The sequence below is a fragment of the Diuraphis noxia genome, unplaced genomic scaffold (genome assembly GCF_037042655.1).
Source record: "Diuraphis noxia isolate RWA-SAM2 unplaced genomic scaffold, SU_Dnox_SAM2 contig0001, whole genome shotgun sequence".
NCBI lineage: Eukaryota > Metazoa > Arthropoda > Insecta > Hemiptera > Aphididae > Diuraphis > Diuraphis noxia.
This window is the reverse complement of record NW_028301711.1, coordinates 46,775,808-46,790,096: the sequence shown is the minus strand read 5'-3', so window position 1 is coordinate 46,790,096 and position 14,289 is coordinate 46,775,808.

Genomic DNA, 14,289 nt, shown 5'->3' with positions numbered 1-14,289 from the left:
AGAACAAAATACGTAATGCATTCGTTTTGCTCATAATATATTATTATAATGGGTGTTATTATACACGTACCGCCTGTATACCTATGTACGTTTGTGTACATATACCTATGTTTAATAATAATATTATACACATCTCGTAGCACGGTTGCGTAAACCAATGCGGTGGGTTGTCTGTCGGTCTGTGCGGCTTGCATGACGAAACGTGCGAAAACGAGGAAGAGTCACGAAACGTCAAAATAACATCAACCGACGGTCGAAATAACAGAAACGATCGTCAGAAAACCGTGGGTAAACACGTATGCCCAAACAGCATGACTACTTCGCAAATAGGAAGAAATATACCTTAACGGTGGGAATTTAACTACAACCAGTGCTCCAGCCTCTCGTGATTTTTCGATGACCTTATTCTATAAATAAAAAGCGTATAATATGTCTGTTTTGGAAGCGATCTACAGCTTAGTCAATCCAGTGTTGAATCCAGACAATTTTTCTGGGGGGGGGGGGGCTCACTTTTCTTTCATTGGTGAATGGTGATACGTCATTTTAGTATAATGAATTATATATTTATATCTATTAATGGGTAGTTATTACCTAACTATAAGTACGGGGTTACCCCGCAAAATATTTGACCACTACTCCGCTTGTCTAAACTTTGAATACTTATAACTCATAAACTACTAGCTCCAAATTCGATTTCTATGTATCAAAATACTTAGAAAAATATTCTGCTTTGGAATATGAAATTAAAACTCTATGTTGTCATTCATAAAAGTAAAAAACTTAAAAAATGATAAGGATAAAAAATATTTAAAAATATAATTTTTTAATAAAAAAAACGTTGGTTTTTTAACAACTTGAAACCATGTAAAAAAATATTTTGAAAAAAGTCAATACTTTTTGAAATAATGAGTGTTTTATGATAAATCAATCACCCTGTATAATAACGCAAAAATAGAAAATAAAAAATAATATAAAATAAAATAAGTATTATAAGTATAAATTAATACAATTATAAATAAATACTACTAAGATTCCTGCCAATAGTTAAATCAAAAATTATGATAATAAAGGTTAATGTTGAAGGTGTGTCGTTCTTTACTCTTTTAAGAGCTGGAGAATATACCAGATATAAATATTAAAATTACGCTATCGTCAGAGAGCTCTCAAGGTCGTGATTCGATAATATGATCAAATACACGGTGGTTATAAAATATTTATAATATCATGCTCATTCACCTTATCTTATTTACAGCTGTATTTGATTTATGCAGATGACTTAATAAGATTAAAAGGTTTCAAATACTCGAATCCAAATAAATACAACACTGATATATTTTCGTTAAAATGGAAAGCCAGTTTTCGCTAGAAGGATCCGATGTGATTGATTTGGCTGGTACTTGTGCACTCGTGGATGGTGTTCATACACTAGCTCGTGAGAGGAGGACGACGTGGTCAAGCTGGCCAGAGTCGTAGGCAGCCCCATCGATGGCCTCTGCGTTTCCAAAGACTTAGCGTTGTCCTTAGTGACAGAGACTTTTTTTTTGGACCATCCTTTGTCTTTAGGGATGACGAAATAGATCAAACGTTTTGCGCCAGATTGTCACAACTATGTATAAGTTCCTATGTGACCAAATAATGTAAATCGTTCCTTTTATCAGTGATTAATGATGTTTTTTGGATTTTAACGGTTATTTGTGTCTGTGTGTGAAAACTTGACCGTTATTTATTTTATTAAATAGTTAAACAACATACAATTATGACGTGTGGGCATATCATTACAGAACTTAGTTCCTTCCTCAATAATTATGGTACTAACTCAGTGGGTAGCAACAAGATTACGCGTGACGCCTTCCTTTCGCTTTTAGGCCATAATGATAATAGGTACTAATGGTACTTATATTCGTTTTCAAACTTAGAGGTGAGATTTGAACGTCGACTATAGGTACCTACTTGCTTGGATTAATCAAATTAATATCACAATATATAAAAAGTATTAAATCTAATGTGATGTTTTTCTTACTTTTCCGAGATATCTCGTGCTTATCAATTTGCAAAACTTAGCCGATTTTACAACCCTATATTTAAGTTTGATCATTAACTGTTATATATAATAGGTATTGTGAAATACCTAAAATGGTTAAAATACGATTTCGAGGCGATGATCGATAAACAAAATTATTCCATACCGGACTAAGCGTGCCATGGGTGACGAAACTATACAGTGACATGATGTGTGTGTATTGCACTGGAAGTTTAGAATTATTATATATAGGTACATAAAACATAAATTCAGAATTAAAAAATCATTGAAAATTCTTTAGAGAAAATATTAAATCCTGCATATACACTGTATTTACTGATTTCGTTTCGCAAGTTGTATGTAAATAACTCGATTTGTGTAAAATGGAAATTGCCATTAGTATAACCTTTATTGCACACAGCGTAATTATTAAATTATAAATTATAATAGATTGTATCACTTTATTTTTATCAAAAAAAAATTGTAATAACAATTTTAGCAGAAAAAAACTAATTTTATGAATTATAAAACAACTTTGAAACTGTCGATACAATTATTATTAATTTATATTATAAGGGGCACCTTGAAACATCGCTTGTCATTAAAACAAATCGTTTACTAAACAATTTTAAAATACGAGTATTTTTAAGTTTGTTTATTGTATAACACCTAAACACTAAATAAGAGTATAATAATGTATTACCTACTCGTATAAATCGTAGAAAGATTAAGTTGGTATAATTATAGATTCTGAGCAAAGTGATGTATGTATTGATTTTATGGTGATGTGTTTTTTTGAGCTTGTCATCATCTCTTGAAGTAAAAATGCTTCAGTATTCATTAGGAGGGACGAGTAAGAAATTAAATTTATTGGTACTAATAAGGAGGGGGTAGTTAATTAAAAAAAATAATGAAGATATTTTAAACGTTTTGTAAAATAACTTCATATTCCATAAATTGTTCTTAAAAAAATATCGAAAATACGTAGTTACAATTTATTTTTAAGCGTCTGAAAATCGAAAGTGTTATCATTCAAAAAATAATGAATATATGAACTTGAAACATTCTATTATTACTTGTATTTAAAAAAATAAAATGTAATTTAAGCTATATTATGATTTATAACATTAGGCCTATAGGGAAACATTTGTTTCTATAAATTTTGGTAAAAATGTCGATATTCTTCAAAAACATCAAACATGTCATGCTGTAAGGTTCCTCATAAAAGTTGTGCACACCTATAACAATATAAAATATTAAAAATACATTGATACAATTTAAATTCCAATTTTGACAACATTTGATAATTAAACAAATAATAACGATTTTAATCTTTAATTATTTTATTAAAATTCAAAAAAATATTAATTTTAGGAACTTGGAACTTTTCTCTGCAGAACGATGGAATTTTTTTAATACTTGTACCTCAAAATTGTTTATATTGTTCATTGTTCAAAGATACACAGTATTGACTTACAAGTTAACTGTAGTAATATGTATCTAAGAATATTATATATGTGTAGTATTAAAATAATTAAGAATAATATGATAGTAAATATATTATAATGTAGTTATATAAAATGTTTTTTCGTCAAAAATCAATTCAACATACCGAGTATAATATGAATAAAAAAGTTAAACACGTTACAAGATTGTACTAGTTCGAAAAATATAAGTAAGTTTAGTAATATAAAACGTTAAATATTTCTCTATCGTATTTTTATTGAAATCATATACGAATTGAAAGAGTTTCACTTTGATTCTACCTTTCTTTATTGTTTATACTTGATGATTATTTAAAACTTAGCGAATTTTAGTTGCGTGAAATACATAATTATACATTATGCTAAAATTACATTTGGTCAACAGTTTATAGTTACGCCACTTACGTGAACCATATTGCTTCAAGGCATTCGGATTAGATGGCTTTGCGGGATAGACACGATACAACTATATGACGTTTCATAGACACGGTCTGTCTATAGACGAATTGGCACTCATGATGTATCATAAGCATAACTTCAACTAGGTACTTCAAGTATTATCACTGATGTTTCATGTCATGTCCGGCGTATAGTCAAAGAATATTCGCTCGGTTTGTCATTTTTATTCATTTTTTATTGTTTTCCCCCTCCCCTCCTCGTCATGGTCATCGTATTTTTCTTTCTTAAGAATAAGAATTTTCAATCCCTTTTCTATACACGCCAAAAGCTTCTTATTCAACGACACGTATTATGCAAACCATAAATTCGTTGTACAAATGATAAATATTATGAAGGTGCGCGTTTTAAAAGGTGGATCTTTAGTCTAGACCGGTTCAACCTATAATAATTAATAATCCACCTAATATAAATATATATTTAACTATTTTTATGAAACATTTTATGACCACAATTACTCAAATTAATTATAATTATTTAAATTGTCTGATCATTAAAGAGGATTTATGACACTTGAGTGCGAGACATTTGGGGGCAATGACAATAATTGGGTGCCGTATATTTGGGCGCAAGAACATTTATTATTTGATTCGAATTGTAATAATACTATTAAACAATATCTGCTTAGTAATATTTTGCTTATAGTCGATGATATAGGTAGTATTATAAAATCTACACAATTTTTGTTAATTTAATTTATTATAAATCACTTTTTTTTATGTATTCAAATATTTTATTATAATAATTATGTATTAAAGTTGATAAAATAATTTAAAACTGTAAGTACAATTTCGTCTTACAAAAATCATAAAATTATAATAAAACATTTAAACACTATATAAATACATTTTTTTTATTGAAATATTATGACAAATTTTGAGCAATGCCACTCAAAATATAATTTGTGTCATGGTTTTCAAAATCATTGCTTTGATTCTAGAAGCTAATATGTCCTTATGTTTTTTAAGCTTTTTCTTCCATTCCGTTTCAGCCAAAAATCAATGCATTTTTATAAGATTAAGTTTTTCTTCGTTTTTTAGCACGTCGATAAACTTCCATATCGAAGGATGGAGCGCATTTAATGTTGAATTAAATAAATTATGCCATTATTGGTTTATTTGGTTTTGTGAATATCATATTGAATGAGATTGTAGCAATTTCATAGCTGTATTGGAAATCTAGGACTTAGGCGTTTTTTATTACGACATAATTGTCCGATTCACGTACTCTCAGAATAATCAAAAAAACTTAACAATAAGGTTTCATTTTCATTATAAAAGTCAGTTAAAATAGTTTTACTCGTATATGCATTTACTACCAAATGTGGAGTGACAAATGATAATGTATTAAACTTTTTAATGTTTAATGCGAAATTATAATCTTCAAGATATTTAATAGCTAATCCATTATCTTGGATATGTTCCCATAGAGCTTGTGAATAATGAAAAAAACATCCATGTAATGACGTATTTGGGAACACTTTTATAATGAATTTATGCTTGAAAACTCGAAATCAAGCATAAAAATTGTTGGTTTAAGTTTATTTTAAATAAGCAGACGTAAGTTTCTTCCGTTTTATTTGGAAGAAGAGCAAATAAAAATGGCAAAACATTACTGTATTGTATTCCATGAATGGTATAAAATAGATGGGGCACTAGAAAATATACCATCAGCATACCAATTGTCACAATTACTCATCAAATTTTAATTTTCTTCAGTCGAGAAAATTAAAATCAGTGGTTTTCCTGCATTTTCATCGTTATATCATAGTACAACAAAAATGACTTACTATCAATTGTGGTTTGAACTCAGCAGGAATTTCTAGCTCATCTAAAGTTCTAGGATTTGCTGGTTCCATTATTTCTTTCTGACGAATACGCTGTATTGTTTTTACTTTTTTTCATTGAAGAAATTTCAGATAATTTACTTGCGCCAGATTCAGTTACCTAAATAATAACTTAGACAATTATTTATATATTTAAAGTTTAAAATAATCTAAATTAATTACAAATTTTGACATATTACTCAAAACTACTGGTGAATTCAGCTCTGTTTCTTTTGATGATTTCTTCATAATTTCAATTGCTTGTTTTGCTTCTATTTTTGAACGATCTGATCAATGGTTAAGTTCACGTTTACTTTCTTTAGTTACTTCTCCTTTTTCCACATGTATACGACCCGGTCGTTTTAGATTCTAAGCGAATCGAAGAATGTATTGATTTTACCATGATGTGTGTTTTATTTTCTATTTTTTTTTTTTTTTGTGTCTGTCACCACGTTTTGGGGCAGTAAAAGTGCTTCGATTTTCCACTTCAGTACTTCGTTCGATCAAAAAGTGAATCTAGTTCGTACTTAGGGGGGGGGGGGGGGGGGTCAAAAGTAAATATTTTTCTAAATAATCGGGATAAACAAAATAAAAATTAAGGTAAAAACGGGAATTTTTACGCACAATCAGATTTCGACATAATCAATTTTGGTTTTTGATGTAGCTTTAAAACAAATTACCTATGCATGAAATTTTCACTGAATGTTTATTTAAGTATATTTTACCCACCATGCAAATTTTCAAAAAATTTTGACTTATGTATAACTATTTATAGCATATGTAATTTTCGATCATTATTAGTTTTTCTTTTTTTTAAATTAATATCGATAAAAATTTATTTTTTGGATAGAAAAGCTTGAAAATAGATAGGTATATATAAATACATAGGCACGATTTTTTTTATAAGTATTTAAAGTTCAAATTTCGACTAAATACGTAAAAATTACGGAAATGTTCAAATTATCTTAGATAGAAATTCATAAAAGTTTTTCTTTTTAAATCTAAGATTTGAAAATTTAATACAAGGCTCCTAACATATTTTTACAATAGCAGTTGAAAAATAAAAGAAATACATTGTTAAAATGTTTTTTTAAAAGCATTCAAAGTTTGAATTTTGATAACATACGTAAAAATCACAAAAGTATACATAATATTATAATATATATTTTTTCATTATCGCTGATAATTTCAGTACAACATGCAAATAATATTAATTAAACTTACCGACTACCGTATTAATAATAACCAATGATACCTAATAATTTGTATAAATAGCCTTTAAAAATAAGCAGGTCTCGATTCTTTTCATTTTTTATGTATTTGCACATTTTAAAAAGAAATATTTAATTATATTGTCATTGCGCCTAATAGTCCCACACCCAATTTTTTGCGCCCAAGTGTCGTCATTCCCGTTAAAGGTTCTTTGTATTAAGTTTTAATTACAGTCTGCAGATAACAGTGCAATATTGGTAGATGCCTAACTACGATAAAGCATAACTATATAGGTTAGGTACCAACCTTATTATATACTTACTATAAATATAAAATAATAAACCTTATCTTTTGAAATTCCTTAAAATCATTGTATTATTGTACTTCATTATACCTACCGTTATATAAATCTCGTACAGTGAAACACTCTAAACTATATAAATTTAATATTATTCGTATATTGCAGTTATACCATTTATCGTGTTTACGAGTTAAATACACTTTAAATAAATTATTTTTAAAAAAAGACTGACAACCTATCATTATATAGCCCGTCGTTAGACATTTTTCACCCTAAACCGAAAATTTTAATACCACTATTCTTTACCAATATTTATTTAATTTTGCAATATAATTATATAAAATTATATGCCACCCTAAAGCAATGCATTACTTGAATCATAAACTATATTCAATAACTATAACCTGCGTAGTGCGTATGCTTTCCGCTATTTGAAATGTATTTTCCAGACCGAACTCAGAAATCTAGTCTACGGAACCATTTTATAACAGGTTAGACAATTTATCGCTAATTAAGCACCTGTATCATAGGGTTTTTACATACCTATACGTGGCTACATACAGCTTTATTAAATATCTTTGATTTTATAACAGAGGGGATCAATGAATATTATAGTTCTTTATGAAGATGTATTGTTAACTATTTGTTATGTGACAAGATCATTAAAGTATAATACCTATACTTGCCAAAGTGCCAATAAATATTATATTAAACTATGCATATTCTATTCTTAACGGTTTTAAACTCTTAAGAAACCACTGGGGTATAACATTTAGTATCTATATATATTACCTAAGTTATTTTCAAAAGAGATTGTAAAATAATGAGAGCAAATCTAAAGATTTTAAACATTTGATGTGTATCGAAAAAAAATCCTAGAAAACCACAAACCACACTAGATGAAAAAATAATCAAAATAAAATTATCCTATAACAGGAAATTTTAACAAAAAAATCTATAATACACTATATACTATATGTATAGTATATAGTATATAGGTATTATAACGAGGAGAATTTGCAATGTGCCTATTACTTATATTTAAATAAAAATATTTAAAAATATATACATACATAAACACATTATATTATTACATATTATATTATATTACATATACATATTATCATGACATGAAATGATTATATGGACATAAATGTCTATTGTAACGGGCTCTGCCCGTTTAATATTTAATAAATAAATAGGTATGTAGTATGTTGCATAAACGATTTTGTAATTATACGAATTAAAATTAATCTGTTACTCTTGACGATAGGTACATGGCAAAAGTGAAATTTAGTTTTAGTTGAGCCTGTATCTAATCAATAATTATAAATAAAAATTAATTTTACATAAAAAAATGTTTATATAAATAATAATAATAATTTGTTTTGTAGTAGGTAGAAATCATGTATGAGACACTTGTATCGCTTATTATTGATTGTATTTTATTGGAAGTTTTATATAGGGGCCCAAATTAAAATCAATATTGCACATGGGAAAAAACAACTAAGACACATGTCAGCCGTATTATATAAATGTAATATAACACTGTCAACAGCAATAATAATAATAATAATAATAAGCTGGTATAATCGTGTGAATAATATGTTTTGTTAACAGTCAATAGACATATTATTTGATCATGAAATACATATCGCACATCAATGGCGGTATACCTACCTACCTACCTTTACGATGTAGGTACACAACCTATACAAATTTTACTGAACACTTTAAGCGTGAAAAAAATGTGTTATATACCTAATATGAATGTTTCGCTACTTTCTAAGTCAGTACACGGAACTATCCTGCACTCATCTGAAGGTCAAACTTTAGAATGTTACAAAATATTCGTAATAATAATATTATTATGATTATCCCGATACATGAGTCGCGTGTATACATCCCGGAGCATTTCTTAATTCAAGGGAAAGTTAAAATGAATATGTAATAACCGGAATACCTTGTTATTATCCTTTCCAGAGTACCAATGAGTTTAGATATTTTTTTTTTTTATCAATAACAAATACAAGACGATGATGTTTTTTTTAACATTATATATATCAAGTTACGTTTTCAATGTAGGTAGTAGGTATATTGTAATAAATCGACGCGAAATTATAGGTTTAAATCTGTCTAAACAACCTGTATCTACAAGGTGTAGGACGATAAGATGCCGTTTACGGTATTTAATTTGGATAAATGAATTATAATTGTATAATTTGTGCCAACAATACTTACCGTTCAGAATGCGAAACAAGTTAGGAAATGTTTCACTTTAAAAAAATGTATTACCACAAGTATATATTATAATATGTAAGTACCTACTTTTGTCTTGAATAAATATTTGAGCAAATAGGCATATTAAAGTACCTAATTAACATGTATCGTATCGAACATTCGAGTAGAAAAATATATTTAGTCACTTAACTTAAAAGATCGAAAGGGAGGTGACACACCACAATGAGCCGTGAAAATATTTACCTTACTTTCTAAAAGAAAATTTTTATTAGATGAATAAAAAAAATATATACATTGAATACCTAATTTACTCGTATTTCATAAAAAGCGTGTACCGGAAATACTTCACAAATTGAAGCAATTATAAAAACAATGTCAAATCGTATGATTCGTTACACAAGTATAATATCATACTTTAAATACTATATTATTAATTAAAATATTCGATTTAAAAAAAAAAATATGAAACACATGCTAATATTTTCTTTCGTCTTTCGTTTTTTTTTTTATTATTATTTATATATATATATACATGATCAAAAATAAATTAGGATTTATAGAATATATAAAAACATCTGGATCATTTTGACCTCAATGTAAAGTTCTAAATATTCGTTCTTAAGTATAATATTTATTATAGCACTTCAATTTTTAAAATATAAAAACATATAAACGTATAAAAATAAAGAAAAAATATTTTCAAAAGGGTTTTAGTTTTAAATGTTTCATTTTCAATTTTGGCATATTTACATTACACCGAGTCTAATACATTAACCTGTAAGTAAACTTATTCAATGTATTTTAAATTGCCTTGAAATATTGTTTATATACTTGGTAATGGAACAAATCATTTTTTTTAAATGATTATATTTAACAATAAAAATGATATATATTTAAAACTTTTTGTGATCAAAATTAAACTTTTAATTTCTGTTAATTCAAGAAAAAAAAATTAAGAATGATTAATGTTAAAAAGTATGAGAATAAAGTCACGAACCGACTCTACTATGTTATGATTCTAGCTATCCATGAACCTTAATAAATTACGTTGCTATTTTAAGATTTATGAAAATTTAAGGCTTGTACCAACACAACGTAAAAAATAATGATTCTCGTAATTTATACATTTTTCTAATTTAACTCTAAAAAATGCATGTAAAAAATAAATTATGCTTATTCACTTATTGTGTACCTATACAATAAACTTTATCACAATAACCAATAATTAATTTTACACTTTATTTTTATCAAGAATTTTCAAAAAATATTTAAAGTTTTACATGATCATATAATATCGAAGTTAAGCTATTAATATAACTCAACATTATATATATATATATATATATATATATATATATATATATGTTTATTATATATACTATTTGTATGTGTACATATTATTATTATTAATTATATAGAATATACATTTATCAAATTTCGTGATAGTAAATTTGCATTAAAAAAATGCATTTCGTAGGTAATACATTTTAAATGACGATTCGTATAATATAATTTATTGTTGCTATTATATACCGGAATGGACCTCTGATTTATACGATATAATTTAACGCTTGTTTCTTTGTGTGTATAAATATACAGGACTTTCATATTATGCATTTATGTTTACACACAATCAGTAACTTATTTACTCTGCATAGCCGTGACGAACATACATTCAATTTAACAAATCTATTACTACATATTTGTATGTTTAAAAGCTGTGCAGTGTGTCTAGCACAATTTTACACTAGCGTACTCAGAAAAAGAAAATATATAATCGTTGTAATCGTTGCTCCTATAATAAATAATATATTAAATTTGCCTAATCAATTGTATTTAATAAATATAACTTTGTTCTTTTTTTATTATTATTATTGTTAAAATTATATTTTATACCTTTAGTAAATTGCCCATTTGATAATATTCTTTTTTTCATTCGACGCCAAGGTGGCTTTATGCCAAAATTTCCAATGTCGAAATGGCCTCGCCCAAATGACCCTTACTAATGAAATTGGATTAAAAATGACTAAAACTGTCTGATCAGAGTAAATTCCTTATGCATTTAAACATTAAGTACTCAACGTACATTTATTAAATATAAAAAATTGTAATACTCACAATAAATAAAGTAATTTTTTTTTAAATACAGTGGTGGCAATGATGCATTATGTGTAATTTCTGCTCATTTATTATTATTTAAATTATATACCAAGGAAACTGTGAAATTAATAAAGTAAATATCTTAGTTTTGTTAATAAATTTTGTTATTTTGTCATTTATAAAGCTTGATAAAAATAAATTTATGATATGATACTACTCTTAACCGTTGATAATATTGTTTAAAAATGTTGTCATAAATCAATCAACTGAAATTAAATTAAACACAAAAAAAAAATTAAGGCTAAATTAAACTAAATAAAAAAAACCGGACTCTCTTTGTTGTAAACTAAATTTCAAGTGTACTTCTTCACTGTAAGAGATGTGCTAAATTTTAATTAAATGATAAATCATCATTAGTAAGAAAAAACTATTATGAACGTTGACGGTGTATCACCTTAATTTTTTTTCTATTTGTTAACGGTAAGTTGAACTTGAACTTATTTTTGACAAAATCATCGCATATATTATACCATAGTAATAATTAAAATAATATTAAATATTAAAATATTAACTTATGCCTTATTTAAGTTAGTACCCACTGATGCGTGATGTAAAGTAGGACGGAGTAAATTATTATGTTCGTGTATTAAAATCTTAAATTAGTTTCATATTTGATATTTCTTCATGCAAATTTTTACTTTTTTAGCTCATATATAACTTTCGAAGCCTACTTTGTATTGAATTTTCAAACATATTTACTAAGATATTAATATTTGATCGACATATATGAAGAAAAAAAACTAATATAAGTAGAAATTTCAGATAAAAACTAAAATATTTTGATAATTTGGTAAAAATTTTAAGTCCTTACAATTATTCTTGTTTGAATTACAATACAAAAAAATTCAACATAGATTTTGTCAAAACTAGTGCTCTGCACAGATGGTCTCACTGATTTCGGGTACAATAGAACCTACCAAATTGTTCACTTACGATTTACGACCAACTTGTATTCATAGTAAATCGTTATACTCACAACATTATATTTAAGCGTAAATCTTTAGCTCGATTAATTCCACATAAATTATTATGATATTATAAAAATATTATAAGATTAAAAACATATAATGAAAACACCCACACATCGATTTATTATATCCGACATCCATACATCATAGACGTAACATAACATACATAGTATATAGTATATATATTATTTACATTTAGAGGATTACCAATGCTGGCTTTGGATCAATATAAGAATTAATAACCTACCAATTATTGTCAAATGTTTAGATACAGACATAACGGACGATGACATTTTAACAATTTTGTGTTGCGGTTTTCCGTGTAATGTATCCCTTTATTCTATTAAAGAATAGTTTTGTAAGGGATTTAAAATGTATTCTATACTTCTTTGGATATTTCGTAGATGAACTTTTCAAGGACAGAATCATAATGATATACAAATAATGAATATGGATAAAATATTATTATTTTTATAATATTTGTGACGAGAGATAACTATAGGGATAAATAATTGATATTTTAAATTTGAATAGGGACTTAAATGGTTTTTAAGTGTAAAATATAAGTACTCTTTGGTATATTACAGATAATATTCTCATCTTTAAATTTACTAGGTCAATAAACTTTAGTATTAGATATTGATCCGAAGCCAACACTTTAATGATTATACGATAAGTATGTTTGTTATTTCGTGCATATAACAGATCAAAATACTCAAATTTAGAAACTACAATTTTTATTTTCGGTTTCCGGTTTTATTTTTTTTCTTCATATATTTTAGGTACTTATATATATATCTTATTTACTCGGCAGTCTATCGTCAATTTAATTTTCTATGAATTGGAGATATTATTTTTTTTTTTTTTTTATTGATCAAAAGGACATCGGCGACAACGGCCATTAGTCGGAGATATTATTTATTTTATAATATAATCAACATAATATTATATTATCCAATGCTGCAATACTTTATATAGACAACAGTAAATTAGGCAATAAATAGGCATTTGTAATAAGTTATACATATATTATTTTTGATATTTTCATGCCATGAAAATCAAAATTATATAAATATTGTTAAATACCACTAATAGCTAAATAACCTATGGATTGAAAACTACACTTTTCTTGGCACATCATGAGTATAGTGTAGACAGTAGACACTGTATTACAATGTATAATGATGAAGCTAATATCAGACACGAGGCTATTCATTTATTTTTTTCTATGAACTATTATTAAATGATTCGTGTTTATTTATAAAAAAAAATAACTTTTGTTAAAAGTATTTTTAGTCATCATTGTAGTCAAAATACGAAATAATGGCATTGAAACATACGATAAATATAAATCAAGATTTTTAAAGGCTAATTGATTTTTAGTAATTATTGTTCTTTTTTATTTATGTCATATTAAGTATCTTCTAAATTTTTGGTTTACTTGTGTTATTTCTAATAATAAAGTAATTTACTACTTAGTTAATATAAGGACATATTATATCTTATAATGTTATATTTTAAAATGTGTTTGAGTTAAACATCTGCCTCTGCCCAAATACAGTAATTCCAAAAGCTTCCGAAATAAATTGAATATTCACTTAAAAAATTCATCAAATGAAGAA